The sequence below is a fragment of the Eriocheir sinensis genome, unplaced genomic scaffold (genome assembly GCF_024679095.1).
Source record: "Eriocheir sinensis breed Jianghai 21 unplaced genomic scaffold, ASM2467909v1 Scaffold844, whole genome shotgun sequence".
NCBI classification, from domain to species: Eukaryota; Metazoa; Arthropoda; class Malacostraca; order Decapoda; family Varunidae; genus Eriocheir; species Eriocheir sinensis.
In genome coordinates, this window is record NW_026112213.1 from 175,227 (window position 1) to 192,080 (window position 16,854).

A 16,854-nucleotide genomic window follows, 5' to 3' on the forward strand; every position below is an offset into this window, starting at 1 on the left:
ATTTGAAATTTGGCGAGCGTGGCGATCTCGGATATGGCGCAGGGCACTGTTTTGGCCCGGCCGTAGTGAATTTCTTTATGTGCACCATGTAATTCTGCATGTTTTCATATATAATACATGATGATTATGTTGAGTTTATGGCTGAAACCTTGTTATATTCAATAGCGACATTTGAAATTTAGCGAATGGCGATCTCGGATACGGTGCGGGTGTTGTTTTGGCCCGGCCGTAGTGAGTTTCTTTATGTGTACCCTTTAATTCTGCATGTCTTCATCTATAATACATGATGATTATGCTGAGTTTATGGCTGAAAGCTTGTTATATTCAATAGCGACATTTGAAATTTGGCGCGCGTGGCGATCTCGGATACGGCGCAGGGCACTGTTTTGGCCCGGCCGTAGTGAGTTTCTTTATGTGCACCATTTAATTCTGCATGTTTTCATATATAATACATGATGATTATGTTGAGTTTATGGCTGAAAGCTTGTTATATTCAATAGCGACATTTGAAATTTAGCGCGGCGATCTCGGACACAGCAGAGGGCGCTGTTTTGGCCCGGCCGTAGTGAGTTTCTTTATGTGCACCATGTAATTCTGCATGTTTTCATATATAATACATGATGATTATGCTGAGTTTATGGCTGAAAGCTTGTTATATTCAATAGCGACATTTGAAATTTGGCGCGCGTGGCGATCTCGGATATGGCACAGGGCGCTGTTTTGGCCCGGCCGTAATGAGTTTCTTTATGTGCACCATTTAATTCTGCATGTTTTCATATATAATACATGATGATTATGTTGAGTTTATGGCTGAAAGCTTGTTATATTCAATAGCGACATTTGAAATTTAAGCTGGCGATCTCGGACACAGCAGAGGGCGCTGTTTTGGCCCGGCCGTAGTGAGTTTCTTTATGTGCACCATGTAATTCTGCATGTTTTCATATATAATACATGATGATTATGTTGAGTTTATGGCTGAAAGCTTGTCATATTCAATAGCGACATTTGAAATTTAGCGCGCGTGGCGATCTCGGATACAGTGCGGGGTGTTGTTTTGGCCTGGCCGTAGTGAGTTTCTTTATGTGTACCATTTAACCCTTTATCGGGCAAGTGACTGTCAACAGTCACTTAAAACGGCCATCTTCTCGGCCTCCTCGTATATATCCGTTAACTCCAAGCTGATGTGTTCTGGGCGTCAGCCAATCACAAAACACTCTTCTATGTTGTGACTCATGAAGCAGACGGAATCCTTTGTTTTTATTGGCTGGGCAGCAAGACAAACACGGCAGTGTGTGATCGGCTTCGAGACGTGGTGCATCTAACGTTGAGTGCTCTCCACTCATCTCGTCTCTGCATACTACAGAATGTCGGTAAGTGTCTGTATTCTTTACTGTGGATAGTTGAAGAGTTGTGCTAACTAATGATACATAAAAGTTTTGGTAAGTGATAAACTTACTTTGATAAATATGTAGTGAAATATGAAGTGACTGCTGGTGACAACATGCCCGGAGCGTCGAGCATGATGCTTGACTGCTGGCGGTCACTTTGCCCGGGGCTTCGGGATTGACGCTTGCTCGTCATTACACACATATATAATATTTTTTTATGATTAATACATATATATACACTAAGAAATTCGTATAATGAGGTCAGAGTTAAAGCTGAATTTCTATATTACGTAGTTCCGCATAACACAGTGTGAATATTTTTTTTTTTTATCTTACAGATCAGCCTCACTTCATTTTACGGTCAAAACCGCAAAGTCATTGTACCAACCAACCCTGCTGGTAGTGATGATGACCAAGAGCTTGACCTATCTGCTGATGATGACGCTGACCCTGACTTCGAGCCTGTGCTATCCCAGGATTCTTCCAGTGAAGATGAACTCAGGCCTAGCCACCAGCTCAAGCGTCAGAAAGGTAAGGTGTTATTGCTCTTGTTGTTGTTGTTGCTGTTATTATTATTATTATTATTGCTACTTTTAGTTATCATTATTATTATTGAGCGTGTGACAAATGCAAGCATCAATCTACGATGATAATTTCTAAACACTTTAAATAGGCTACCTTTTTTCTTTCAAAATCCCTTTTAAATGGGCTTTAAATCATCGTCGTATTGGCTGTCGGTACTTTAAATTTCATTTATACTTATATATAGTGTACATTATTGTAATTGATGCATTCAGCTGTTGTTTTACGACAGAGTTAGAAAATGGTAATGTTATATTATTTGTTAACGAACCGTATATATTTTGCTCTCTTTATTGTAAGAAAAGTTATACGTACTCAGCTAAGACTAGGCTATATTTGCATCTGTGTATGACACATTTTGCTTTATTGTAAGCTAGTCTTGCAAAGTCATCTTTGCCACCGAAGTAGGGTAATTTATTTCTATTTTATTTTGTAAGAATATTAAGGTAAGGCTTTATGTTATTCTTTTGTTATTTATTTGCAGCTTCTTCTCAAACAAGGAACCTTGCAATAGCTGATGTGGAAGATGACTCTGGAGAGGATGGAAGCGATCAAGAAAACACCACTTCAGCTTCATCACCGTCATGGGAAAAAATGATATATACCCACCTCCTCTTCCCGAGAAGCCATACCCACAGCCTGATCATATCTCTACACCATATGAATATTTCCTGAAGCTTTTTCACTTAGAAGTCATAGATCATATTGTTTACCAAACAAATTTGTATGTGAAACAAATAGACATAAACACGTCATTTGCCACTAACAGGGATGAAATTATGAACTTCATAGGCATACTCTTGTATATGGGAGTTTGTGAATTACCATCTTTGGAGGATTACTGGGCAAATGAGACAAGAGTCCCCCAAGTAGCTAATGTGATGTCATCCAAACAATTCAAATACCTGAGAAGACATATACATTTCAATGATAATGAGTTTGCTGAGGAGTCAGATGACAGGTTTTATAAGATCAGACCAATGTTTAACTTCATTAGAAAAACATTTCAGCAAGTTCCTCCTTCTACCAAACAATCCATTGATGAAGTTATGGTAGGTTATAAAGGCACAAGAGCAGGAAATCTCAGACAGTATATCAAATCTAAGCCAACCAAGTGGGGTTTCAAACTCTACTGTCGTGCCAGTGATGATGGTTTTATACATGACATTATTTTGTATCAAGGGGGAACTACATTCACTGCACACCCAGTTTCCCTTACACAAGCTGAGAGTAGTGAAAAGATAAACACTAAGGTTGTTTTGACCCTTGCTAAAACAATCACCAGCAATACTACTAGTTCTATATATGCAGACAACTTTTTCACCAGCCTACATCTAGCCAATATGCTCAAGAAGCATTATAACTGTAGGTACACAGGCACTGCAAGGGAGAATAGAGTTGGGAGACCTCCACTTATGTCACCTAAAGATATGGGAAACACTAAAACCAAAAGAGGTTGTTTTGACTATTGTTCAAGTAATGGGATATTAGTAGTAAGGTGGAAGGACAATAAGGTTGTGACACTAGTAACAAATGACAAAGGTGTCTTCCCACTGAAGAAGATACAGCGGTACATCAAGGAAAAGAAGAAGAAGGAGGAGGTGGACTGTCCCCTTGTTGTGTCAGAGTACAATGCTCATATGGGGGGGATTGATAAGAGTAACATGCTTGTACAGCTTTACAGGACTCCAATGAAGTCAAAGAGATACTATCTAAGGCTCTTTGCCTATGTCTTGGACCTATGCTCTGTTAATTCCTGGCTCCTTTACAAGAGAGATTGTGAGGCACTGAAGACTCAATTCATGTCTCTCAAGAAATTCAGGCTAGCAGTGTCTAGCTTCACAAGGTGTACCAAACCAACTCTTGGTCGAGTTTTGAGGAACTCAGACTCCTCAAGCTCAGCTCCTGACTTTGAAATGCCTGTTGCAGTCAGGGGACAAAGAGTCACCATCCCAGAAGACTGCATTAAACTGGACAGCAGGAAATTTCATTTCCCTATGTAAGTTGACAGGCAAACCTGCAAGCACTGTAGCAGAAAGGGTAACATCATATGATCACACATAGCCTGCTCTGTTTGCAAAGTAAACCTATGTCTAAAGCAGACCAATAACTGCTTTGTAGACTTTCATCAAGCTAAATAGATTTCACTAAACAGTCTAATGAATCATGTAGGTGAAGTAATGGGTTTGTGGAAAGCATTTCATGTTTTATTTTTTTTCTTTCTCTGCAACCTAACAATGTATTTACTCAAGAAACAAATATTTTTTTTTCTGTTCAGTACATTGTTAGAGACATATGTGAATCATTTGCATATATTTCTGATGAAACTACTAGTAATTTCTATTTATGATGGTAATGTGGTATGTGATTAAAAATTAGTCATATCATATTTTCAAGGATAAACTGGATCTGTTATATATTATTTTTTGCCATATCTTTAGGTGAGAAAATATACAGATCTATAAACTGTGAAGATTATAATTTCATGCCAAGTTTATGAGGAAGGGTCATGATTATGCATATATTTTTATATAAATATATTAATTAAATACATTTATGTGCTTCAATAAAGCTTCAAATGTCTATATGAGTTTCAGTAAATAAAAATTGTTTATTACATAATACTGGTGTAGCCTTTTTGGTCATATAATATAATAAGATATGTTCAAATGCATTTCACCGTGGCCTGGGCCAAGTGACTGTCAGCAGTCATGCATGGTTTACCGCGAGCCGGGAAGGTTACCGTTTGTAGTCACTTCGGGTGGAGTTAAATGCCCCAAGACTTTTAAATTTTTGAAAAACTGTTCATCAGTAAAAGTGTCTTATATTTTATTGTACTTTTGACCTACTATAGTTTTATTATGATATAACTCCGATTTCAATGAGTGCCTGATAAAGGGTTAATTCTGCATGTTTTCATATATAATACATGATGATTATGTTGAGTTTATGGCTGAAAGCTTGTTATATTCAATAGCGACATTTGAAATTTGGCACACGCGGCGATCTCGGATACGGTGCGAGGTGTTGTTTTGGCCCGGCCGTAGTGAGTTTCTTTATGTGCACCATTTAATTCTGTATGTTTTCATATATAAAAATGATGATTATGCTGAGTTTATGGCTGAAAGCTTGTTATATTCAATAGCGACATTTGAAATTTGGAGAGTGGCGATCTCGGATACGGCGCAGGGCACTGTTTTGGCCCGGCCGTAGTGAATTTCTTAGCTGCACCATGTAATTCTGCATGTTTTCACATATAATACATGATGATTATGTTGAGTTTATGGCTGAAACCTTGTTATATTCAATAGCGACATTTGAAATTTAGCGCGAATGGCGATCTCGGATACGGTGCGGGGTGTTGTTTTGGCCCGGCCGTAGTGAGTTTCTTTATGTGTACCATTTAATTCTGCATGTTTTCCTATAATATACATGATGATTATGCTGAGTTTATGGCTGAAAGCTTGTTATATTCAATAGCGACATTTGAAATTTGACAAGCGTGGAGATCTCAGATACGGCGCAGGGCGCTGTTTTGGCCCGGCCGTAGTGAGTTTCTTTATGTGCACCATTTAATTCTGCATGTTTTCATATATAATACATGATGATTATGTTGAGTTTATGGCTGAAAGATTGTTATATTCAATAGCGACATTTGAAATTTAGCGCGCGCGGAGATCTCGGACACAGCAGAGGGCGCTGTTTTGGCCCGGCCGTAGTGAGTTTCTTTATGTGCACCATGTAATTCTGCATGTTTTCATATATAATACATGATGATTATGTTGAGTTTATGGCTGAAAGCTTGTTATATTCAATAGCGACATTTGAAATTTAGCGGCGATCTCGGACACAGCAGAGGGCGCTGTTTTGGCCCGGCCGTAGTGAGTTTCTTTATGTGCACCATGTAATTCTGCATGTTTTCATATATAATACATGATGATTATGTTGAGTTTATGGCTGAAAGCTTGTTATATTCAATAGCGACATTTGAAATTTTGCGAGCGAGGCGATCTCGGAGACGGTTGTGGGTGGTGTTTTGGCCCGGCCGTAGTGAGTTTCTTTATGTGCACCATTTAATTCTGCATGTTTTCATATATAAAAATGATAATTATGCTGAGTTTATGGCTGAAAGCTTGTTATATTCAATAGCGACATTTGAAATTTGGCGAGCGTGGCGATCTCGGATACGGCGCAGGGTGTTGTTAAGGTTTTCATTATCAGTTATCGGTTATCGGGAATAAGGTTTTCTGTTATCGTGCCCTGCTATGGCGGAGACGCTGTCTTTCTCCTCAGTCTGAAGCTAGCCAGCACTGTGAGTGGAACGTTTCTCTGGAATACACACACTGCATTTTGACCCCTACTATGGCACCCAAGCATCCTTCCACCTCGTCCAGTGACATAAGAACATAGGAGTCTGCACGAAGCAGCTCCTCTGAACCTTGGCTCCCGTGTATCTAACCCTACCTAATATCGCTGTCCATGACGCATCAACAAAGTGATGGTGGTGAGTGTTTTTGTTGTGTCAGTGACTTACAAATGTAATGTAGCAATTCTTTCTTTAGAAAACTTTAACTTAACCCGGTGGTGGCAGGGATCATGTTTCTTAATGGTCCCTCCAAGCAAAAAAATGAGAAAAAATCACCCCTCACACAAACCATTTCATATTATATATCAAAGCATTTGTGATCAGTTTATGTGTATTACTTTCCTCTCTGTCAAAGGCTGTAAAATAAGGCAAAAAGTAAGCAGAAAAATATATATCTACCCTTGCAGGTGAAAATATAGCCTGTTAGCTTTTGAGACCAAACCATGTAGTGAGCCTCCTCCTCCCTCCCTGCTGGCTAGGCTTCCTTTTAATATGTATTTCCACACATGATGCGGCCAATATTAGGAGTCTTTTTCACACCAATATTTACTGTATAATGATGACTTGACTCCTGCATTAGCACCGGTGAGTGAGTTAGGGGCTTAAGGAACTTTGATGCCAGGATTTGGAGGTGACTTATTCCTGGGTTTAAACTTATACAAAATCAGGTTGGCGACATGTCTGTGGTAAGTCCCTTGTACAATAAGAAATATTACTTTCCTCTCTGTCAAGGGCTGAATAAATAAATCAAATTAATCTAACTATATTATAAAGCAAAACCAATTTTGCATGCATAATATGTATCCAGTGTGTAGTAAGCACTTTGGCAAACATATATCATGCATCCTATGCTTAACACGGTAGCTGCGGGGATCATGTTTCTTACCCGGTAGCAGCGACGGGCCAAATTTGTGGCTTTACCGTGTAGCAGCAATGGAACAAATTTGTGGCTTTACCGTGTAGCAGCAATGGAACAAATTTGTGGCTTTACCGTGTAGCAGCAATGGAACAAATTTGTGGCTTTACCGTGTAGCAGCAATGGGACAAATTTGTGGCTTTACCGTGTAGCAGCGACAGGCCAAATTTGTGGCTTTACCGTGTAGCAGCAACGGGCCAAATTTGTGGCTTTACCGTGTAGCAGCAACGGGCCAAATTTGTGCCATGATTTAAACCCCCCAAAATAGATGATGTGTAAACTGATCACAAATGCTTTGATATGTATTATGAAATGGTTTGTGTGAGGGGTGATTTTTTCTCATTTTTCTCGCTTGGGGGACCATTAAGAAACATGATCCCCGCTGCTACCACCACCACCACTGGGTTAAAAGGCCTTTCCCTCTAAGCAAGGGGATGTACTGAACATTTTACAACACACTGGGTTACTAAGTGAGCTGCTGAACATTTTACAGCTCAATATAACGGGTTCACCCTTTGGGGGCTTCTGGCGGGGGTAATGAAGGCAGGGCAGGAAGTGAGTAGAGAAAGCTTACCTATTTCTCCAAGCTGCTGAAAAGCTTGTTGGTGAAGAATTACTTGTCGGTGAAGAGACTGTTGTTGAGGTGAGGAGTGCCCTGTGTTATGGCACCTCCCGGCACTGCTACACCAACCTGCAAATATGTGTCCACTCTCAAAGTCTTGTAAAGTGAAAGAAAGCATGGGATAATATATTATAAAATCTCTCTCTATCAAGGGCTGTATAAGATAATTAATTGATACTCTCTCTCTCATATTTGTTTTTTACATAAAGAAAACATTTGACAAGGCTTTCAAGGAGTTTAGGGCATTTCCAAGGATAGTTTTAAGACACTGGAGGTGGTAGTATGACCATAGGTCTGTGCCGTGAAGCCAAAAACACATATCTGACACACTTTTCTAGGAATTTAGTGCATTTCCAGGGTAGTTTTAAGAGCCTGGTGGCGGTGTGACCCTTCCTCTGTGCCATTAAGGAACAGTGACCCCTGCAAACACACAAAAAACTATCTATTTATAACTATCTATCACCCTTTATCTATCTATCCTTCTATCCACTGGTTCCCAAACTGGGGACCATATAGCACAATGAAGGGCGCCGTAGGTTAAGGTTAGTTCAAGACTTAAACTAACCTTGAACTATGGGCTCCTTCAGTCTGCTTTATGGGCCCCAGTTTGGGAATGGCAAAGACATGGATTTTAAAGGAAATTACATAGATTTTAGAGGAAATTACATGGATTATAGTGCAAGCAACTGAAGTACAGGCCCACAAGATTATATGAGATGAAGTCCATGCATGTGAGGGCCCCAGACATTGTGTGTGTGTGTGTGTGCAGGCTGCCTTCATGGTACCATTTTAGCACACTGAAATAAGGTACCATCTCTCCATCTCCTTCAATGTGTCATTACATGTTTTTCCCAAGGCCACAGAGAAGGTTTTCATGGGCAGATCATAGCCATGGATGGAGGTTTTGCAAGTACTCTACTGGTATATTTTCCCACACACTAAATGCAAACAAACACCAACTTGGATATTTTGTAAGCTCATCCCGGCGCTAATTCAGCGATATTTCTTTGCTTCCTGCATGTTTATCTAACAAACACTAGTACTATGGTATTCTTGTATACCAATACTGCACTAACATAACTACAGTAGAGCCCCACTTAGCGCGAGATCAATTAGCGTGAACCGCATAACTGATGACTGCGTATTTTGAGTAATTATCAAACCCAAAAGTCAGACCCACGTGTGCACCAAATAACTTTTTTCATATTGGTTACTTTATTCAATTAGCGCAAATTTAGTTAGCGCGACCGCGTTCATCCACCTAATTCTCACGCTAAATGGGGCTCTACTGTACTAACATAGCTCATAGTAGTATTCCCACTTTTAATTAACATCTTGTACAGCAGTGTTTCTCTCCTGTGAACTGTTTCCTGCACATGAATGCCTCGGCTGTGACGGGTCTTCATCAACAGTGCTGCCAGTGAGTGGCCTCACCTGAACACGAGTCATCGCTCCACACAGCAGGTGACCTGACGAGCCTGCCCTGACAAGCACCTGACAGCTGACCACCACCTTAACAATGAGGGAAATGACACTTGAGCGGCTTGACAGTTCAGGGCCAAGGCCGCCTCCACCCCATTCCTATTCAAATACAGTGGTATACCATATTTGGTTGTGTTTGTATTGGTATATCTATTGATAGAAATAAAAGCATTCTCATTGTGATAGGAATACAAGGAAAAGTATTTGTATTGTGCAAATAATTATCTGAGTATCACTTCAAAATCTATCATCTGTAATATGAGGCATTACAAGTACACACAGCCTCGCTGGTGACTTGTTAGCACTGTTTTGAGTACATGTTTATGAGCTCTTGTACATCTTTACAACACTGCTGCTGTTATGCCAAGAAGGTGTATTCATTCATATCAAAACAGCCTTCTTGTTAGCACTGTGTTGAGTACAGGGTTATGAGCTACACTACCTTGTACATCTTTACAACACTGCTGTTATGCCAAGAAGGTGTATTCATTCATATCAAAACAGTATTTCTATTCACTGTAATTTGAAGTACTGTATTGGTATTGTAATCCACAACACTTGTATTCCCTCCTGATCTTAGATAACTTTACAACACTGCTAAACCCAATTATGACAAGAAGGTATTTGTATTCATATTAAAACAACTTCATATGTATTCAATGTAATTTGAAGTAATTGTATCCCTCCTCCCTGGTCAGGGGAGTCGCTTGGGGGGTTGAGCCCACGGCACATCTTCCTGGCCCCACACAGCGTGGTAGCGTGAGGATTCGAACCCGCGTCGTCCATCACGCGACGAATGTGGGTCCAGTACGCTATCACTTCGGCCTATTATTATTTTGTCATGTTGTTGTTGCCTGATGAGTGATATACCACCTTTACTGAGTCAGGTTCATCTGCTAGAGTTTAATGTGACCCTGCTGACAGTTTCACAAGACTTCTGCACCTGGAACAGGAAAACCACCCATGAAAAGCTCTGTTAGTAGTATTACACCGCACTGCTATATAAAACCTTCACTTTTGGGGGCACTGCGGAGGACATTTCTCGGTATGGCGGACATGGGATTCAATTGGTGGACGGTGTACCCCACTCTGACTGGGTTCATTTCAGTGGCCACATGCAATGACTGAACACGGGCGGTGGTCTGCCCACACCAAGGCTGTCTCAGGCTGGGCTGGGTCATGGGCGCGTAACATTGACCGTAAAGTGTCGGCAAATACGACACCTTGTGGTCACTTACGCCTGTGTCGGACGCGTCTTGGATTTTTTTTCTTGGAGTAACCAATCTTGAATGTGGGAAAGAAATGGCGGACCTTGCCAACAACTGACTGACGCACAAGATAGTCCTACATGCATTTTCTCTCCTCTTCCCTCCCTCCTTCCTTCCTTCCTTCCCTCCTCCCTCCTTTATTCCTTGCCTCCTTCCTTCATTCCATCCTTTCCTTTTCTCTTCCTCTTTCCCTCCTTCTTTCCTTCAATCCTCCTTCCTTCCCTCCCTCCTCCTTTAGTCCTTGCCTCCCTTCCTTCATTCCATCCTTTCCTCCAGTCCTTCCTTTACTTTTCTCTCCATCTTTCCCTCCTTCTTTCCTTCAATCCCTCCTTCCTTCCCTCCCTCCCTCCTTTAGTCCTTGCCTCCCTTCCTTCATTCCATCCTTTCCTCCATTACTTCCTTTCCTTTTCTCTCCTTCTTTCCTTCAATCCCTCCTTCCTTCCCTCCCTCCCTCCTTAAGTCCTTTCCTCCCTTCCTTCATTCCATCCTTTCCTCCCTCATTCCTCTCCCTCCCTTCCCTCTTTCCTTCCTTCCTTCCCTTCCCCTCCTACATACATACATACATAGTGAAGGAAGGCAGGAAGGTGACCTCTCTCCCCTGACCTCTCCTTGACCTTTTAATTGCTATTTCTGTGTTTAGTAAAAAAAAATTGATCCCATGTTTGTGTTCTTACAAACTGATACATTCTTACTGAGCTTCCTTCCTTCCCTCCCTCCCTTCCTTCCTTCCTTTATTACTGTTCTTTCTGTTATTCACTTGTTCTTTTCTCTCTCTGTTCCTTCCTTCTCTCCTTCCCTTTCCTTCCTATCTTTTTCCTTCCTTCCTTCCCTCCTTCATTCCTTCTTTCTCTCCCTCCTTCCTTCCATTCTTTCCCTTCCTTCCTTCATCCCTCCCTCCCTCCTTCCTTCCTCCCTTCTTTCCCTTCCCATTGCTCCTTCCTTCCTTCCTTCCTTCCTTTCCTCTCCCTCCCTCCCTCCTTCCTTCCTTCCTCAGAACAATCCATTACAGAAAGAAAATGAAGACAGGAAAACAAAGAAGCAAGGAAAATATTGATAAATGGAAAAGAAATAGAGGAAAATAAATTAACACTTACCAAGGAATTCCTGTGTCCTCCTCTTCTTCTTCTTCTTCTTCTTCTTGTTCTCTCTGTAATTCAAGTAAGGAGTCATTGCTCTGAGTAAACCTTAAGATACATTTTACATATAAATATAAATTCCTTTCAACTTTGAACCCTTCCTTCCTTCCTTCCTTCCTTCCACACAGCCACTACCACCAGAGGGTCACTTCAGGGGTCGGGGTCAGAACCTTCCCAAGACACAGGGTCATAGTTTTAAACATTTTCCTGCCCAAACTTACAAATTTAAAACAACATTGTGGTATTAAGGCATCTTGAAAACATTCCAGTTGATGTGTGTGTGTGTGTGTGTGTGTGTGTGTGTGTGTGTGTGTTTGTGTTTGCAGTACCAAGGTGTTCCTGGCTGCAAACTTTCCCTCCTTATTATCAAAATTCCTTGACTGCTCGTTAACCATTTTAGAAAAAATAAATTAACACTCACCAATGGGTTCCTCCTGTGTTCCTCGTCTTCTTCCCAGTCCTCCTCCTCCTCCTCTTCTTCGTTTGGTAGTGTCTGCAAATCAAGTTTGGTGTCAATTAACTGTGTAAACATCAACATACTTTTTATTTTTACAGTAAAAAAAAAGCCCATCACTCACTGCTCCAAAATGATATCATTATAAACTGGGTGCAACTCCAGCGTGTGGTGTACCCAGTGCAGTCTAGCCCAGTATCACAAGTCTACAAAATGACCTGACCTGTCTCCCAAAACCTAGTCCTGATTTGAGTATGTAATGACCTAACCACAATGTCCAGGCTGAAGCTCCTAGGCCAGAGGAGTGCGCACGCCTTTTTGAGGGTGTCAGATGCCTGAAATAGCATATTTTTACTGTGCAAAGCAGGTGAAGTCACTCAAATTTATCTATTTGTATATATTTCATGGTGGCAAAATTTAAATTATCAGTTTCATTTTCACCAGTGACACGAATTTGTGGCTGTTTTTCACAATAGAATTTCACTCTAATAAGTGAATCAGACCCCACAGAGATATTACCAGAGTGTGTAGGAATGAATACAAAGATAAACACATACTTTGATTTAACTCTAGGATGTCTCGTGGATCATCAATAAATAAAAAACAAAATATCTGGACAGGCCACTCTTGAGCCTGTTACCTTCAATGACACCCCAAAACAGTCCCTGCGCCAAGTGTAGCCCATATTTTGGTTGTGTTAGGTGCGCCTATTAGCAACTACTATTTTTACTGAACGAGGGACACATGATCCATATAAACCATTAATACTACCTAATAATATTAAACAAATTATATACGTGCTACCAGGGAATCATGAGGATTAATGTTATTGTAATTCTCACGTTTACTCAACCCTACTAAACCTATCCACCCCGCGCCCACCTAGCCTCCAGCAGGTGCCCACCCTGGCTCGCATAACCATAGCAGGGCACGATAACAGAAAACCTTATTCCCGATAACCGATAACTGATAATGGAAAACCTTATCAGTGATAACCGATATTCATTAACTGGAAACACAAATATAGGCGATAACCGACACCCGATATTAATCCACAATTCCGATACTATCTAGCGACAAGTCCGATAGGCGAAAACGATACTATATTGATATTTCAAATAAAAAACATAGATGAATTCATATTTTCATTATCTGTATTTTTAAAAACTTACAAAATCTGAAAACCACACGTTGACACGTGCATATGGACGGTAATACTAGAAACGCCTGAACCGGTGTTGTGTTATTTGGCGTCCCCACCGACAAACTGGTCTCTCGTGAACTGCACATGCTCAGACCAGCAAGCGTAGACCTGAACAGTCTCACAAAGCTTTTTAACCGTAATTTAGAGTTGCTAGGCTGAATCAGACATACAGTACTACCATATCTCGATGTTTCTAGATCGACACTCTGTACGAGTTGTATTTATATGTACAGTGTCGTTCTAGAAACAGCGAGGATGGTTGTACTGTATGTCTGATTCAGCCTTCCAGCAACTGGTCTTAATGTGTTAAAAAGCTTTGTGATACTGTACAGGTCTATGCTTACTGGTCTGAACATGCGCACTTCACGAGAGACCAGTCTTTGTTAACACAAGCGCCAGCTTTTGACGATGGGACACCAAATAACACAACAACCGGTGACTTCAATATCATGGCATCCTAACAAACGAATATGGAATATCAAATTAGAGGCAGAGAATAATCAATTTGGGCCAAAGCTAAATGATTTTTCTTTGATGTATTGATTTTGAGTCTAACATAAAAAATAACCTAGTATTTTAATGTTGATGATCTAAGTACGAAATCTCTTCGCCAAAGATAATTCATACCCCCAAGTTTTTTCATAAAATACCGGGCACCCGGGCCACGCATGCGAGTAGGGAGGAGACAACGTTTTGTTTTTTTTCTGAGGCAGAAAAAAAGTAGCGATTATCACTAGTTTGGTTACAAAAATAACGAAGATACCGATATATATTTAAATAAGCAGCGGATGGCCGACAACCCGATTTTGTTATCAGCGATAAAGTATCGCGATAACGCCCAGCTATGCGCATAACTCACCACCCACCTTCCTGCAATTACAGCTGATAATGTAGTACTGCGAACACTTAATATAACACGTCACGTCGTAGGGTATTCGTATCTTACAATTTTACTGAACACCAGTCGACCTGTCCTCCCCCGCTCACCTCTGTTGCGCCTCCTCATTCCCAGTCCTACTAAAATGGATTGGCTGAGGAGAAGCACCTTCCACAGGGAGAGCGTGTCAGTTTTCCCTGTTCCTCACTGGCTGACAGCCACTGATGAGGCTGCTGGCCAATACCAAATTTAAAGTGCATATTTCACACCTTTTCTTTCTCCTTATTTTCTCCATGCAAACAGTTTAATACTTACTAAAAATGGTCATTATCGTAAATAAATCTGTCTCAGGAAAACAAATAACCAGTGAGGCTGGCAAGGAGAGGAAGAGAGCTCACCATGCTGTGCCCAGTGACCATATTGACGTGTGTGTGTGTGTGTGTGTGTGTGTGTGTGTGTGTGTGTGTGATATACCTAATATATATATATATATATATATATATATATATATATATATATATATATATATATATAGGCATCAGCCTCAGTGATTTTATATATATATCAGCTCTCAGTGATTTTACTATACTAGGCTACCATGTACTACTCACCTAGACTTACATGATGATTATGTTGAGTTTATATTGAAAGCTTGTTATATTCAATAGCGACATTTGAAATTTAGCATGCGGCGCATCTCGGACACAGCAGAGGGCGCTGTTTTGGCCTGGCCGTAGTGAGTTTCTTTATGTGCACCATGTAATTCTGCATGTTTTCATATAATACATGATGATTATGTTGAGTTTATGGCTGAAAGCTTGTTATATTCGATAGCGACATTTGAAATTTGGCACGCGGCGATCTCGGATACGGTGCGAGGTGTTGTTTTGGCCTGGCCGTAGTGAGTTTCTTTTTATGTGCACCATTTAATTTCTGCATGTTTTCATATATATAAATGATAATTATGCTGAGTTGATGGCTGAAAGCTTGTTATATTCAATAGCGCCAGTTGAAATTTGGCGAGCGTATGATCTCGGATACGGCGCAGGGCACTGTTTTGGCCCGGCCGTAGTGAATTTTTTATGTGCACCATGTAATTCTGCGTGTTTTCATATATAATACATGATGATTATGTTGAGTTTATGGCTGAAACCTTGTTATATTCAATAGCGACATTTGAAATTTAAGGCGAATGGCGATCTCGGATACGGTGCGGCGCTGTTTTGGCCCGGCCGTAGTGAGTTTCTTTATGTGTACCATTTAATTCTGCATGTTTTCACGTATAATACATGATGATTATGTTGAGTTTATGGCTGAAAGCTTGTTATATTCAATAGCAACATTTGAAATTTGGCGCGCGTGGCGATCTCGGATACGGCGCAGGGCGCTGTTTTGGCCGGGCCGTATTGTTTTTCTTTTATGTGCACCATTTAATTCTGCATGTTTTCATATATAATACATGATGATTATGTTGAGTTTATGGCTGAAAGCTTGTTATATTCAATAGCGACATTTGAAATTTAGCGTGGCGATCTCGGACACAGCAGAGGGCTGTTTTGGCCCGGCCGTAGTGAGTTTCTTTTATGTGCACCATGTAATTCTGCATGTTTTCATATAATACATGATGATTATGTTGAGTTTATGGCTGAAACCTTGTTATATTCAATAGCGACATTTGAAATATGGCACACGCGATCTCGGATACGCAGGGTGTTGTTTTAGCCTGGCCGTAGTGAGTTTCTTTATGTGCACCATTTAATTCTGCATGTTTTCATATATAAAATGATAATTATGCTGAGTTTATGGCTGAAAGCTTGTTATATTCAATAGCGACATTTGAAATTTGACGGTGGCGATCTCGGATACGGCGCAGGGCGCTGTTTTGGCCCGGCCGTAGTGAATTACTTTATGTGCACCATGTAATTCTGCATGTTTTCACATATAATACATGATGATTATGTTGAGTTTATGGCTGAAACCTTGTTATATTCAATAGCGACATTTGAAATTTAGCGCGAATGGCGATCTCGGATACTGGGGGCGTTGTTTTGGCCCGGCCGCAGTGAGTTTTTATGTGTACCATTTAATTTGCATGTTTTCATATAATAAATGATGATTATGTTGAGTTTATGGCTGAAAGCTTGTTATATTCAATAGCGACATTTGAAATTTGCGCATGCTTATCTCGGATACGGCGCAGGCGCTGTTTTGGCCCGGCCGAGTGAGTTTCTTTATGTGCACCATTTAATTCTGCATGTTTTCATATATAATACATGATGATTATGTTGAGTTTATGGCTGAAAGCTTGTTATATTCAATAGCGACATTTGAAATTTATATGCCGCGGCGATCTCGGACAGCAGAGGGCGCTGTTTTGGCCCGGCCGTAGTGATTTTCTTTATGTGCACCATGTAATTCTGCATGTTTTCATATATAATACATGATGATTATGTTGAGTTTATGGCTGAAAGCTTGTTATACTCAATAGCGACATTTGAAATTTTAGCACACGCTGGACATCTCTTGACACAGCAGAGGGCGCTGTTTTGGCCCGGCTGC

At 40.6% G+C, this 16,854-nt stretch overlaps 2 long non-coding RNA genes across 4 annotated transcripts in view; one reads left to right on the plus strand and one right to left on the minus strand.

The window, feature by feature from the left end:
* The window catches only part of LOC126994659 (uncharacterized), a 47,771-nt gene extending 34,940 nt beyond the window's left edge, over positions 1 to 12,831 (minus strand). Inside the window, exons 1-3 of one of the 3 annotated variants that reach the window (XR_007749388.1) lie at positions 12,182 to 12,831; positions 11,719 to 11,771; positions 7,827 to 7,943 (exon numbers count right to left, since the gene is read on the minus strand). This is a non-coding gene — a long non-coding RNA (uncharacterized LOC126994659). The remainder of the gene's footprint in view (positions 1 to 7,826; positions 7,944 to 11,718; positions 11,772 to 12,181) is intronic. The other 2 variants (XR_007749389.1, XR_007749390.1) reach the window with 2 other exon arrangements.
* On the plus strand, positions 861 to 2,565 carry LOC126994661 (uncharacterized). Its single transcript, XR_007749392.1, has 3 exons — positions 861 to 1,370; positions 1,727 to 1,919; positions 2,455 to 2,565. It is a non-coding gene; the product is annotated as an uncharacterized LOC126994661 (long non-coding RNA).
* Positions 12,832 to 16,854: the final 4,023 nt, after the last annotated feature.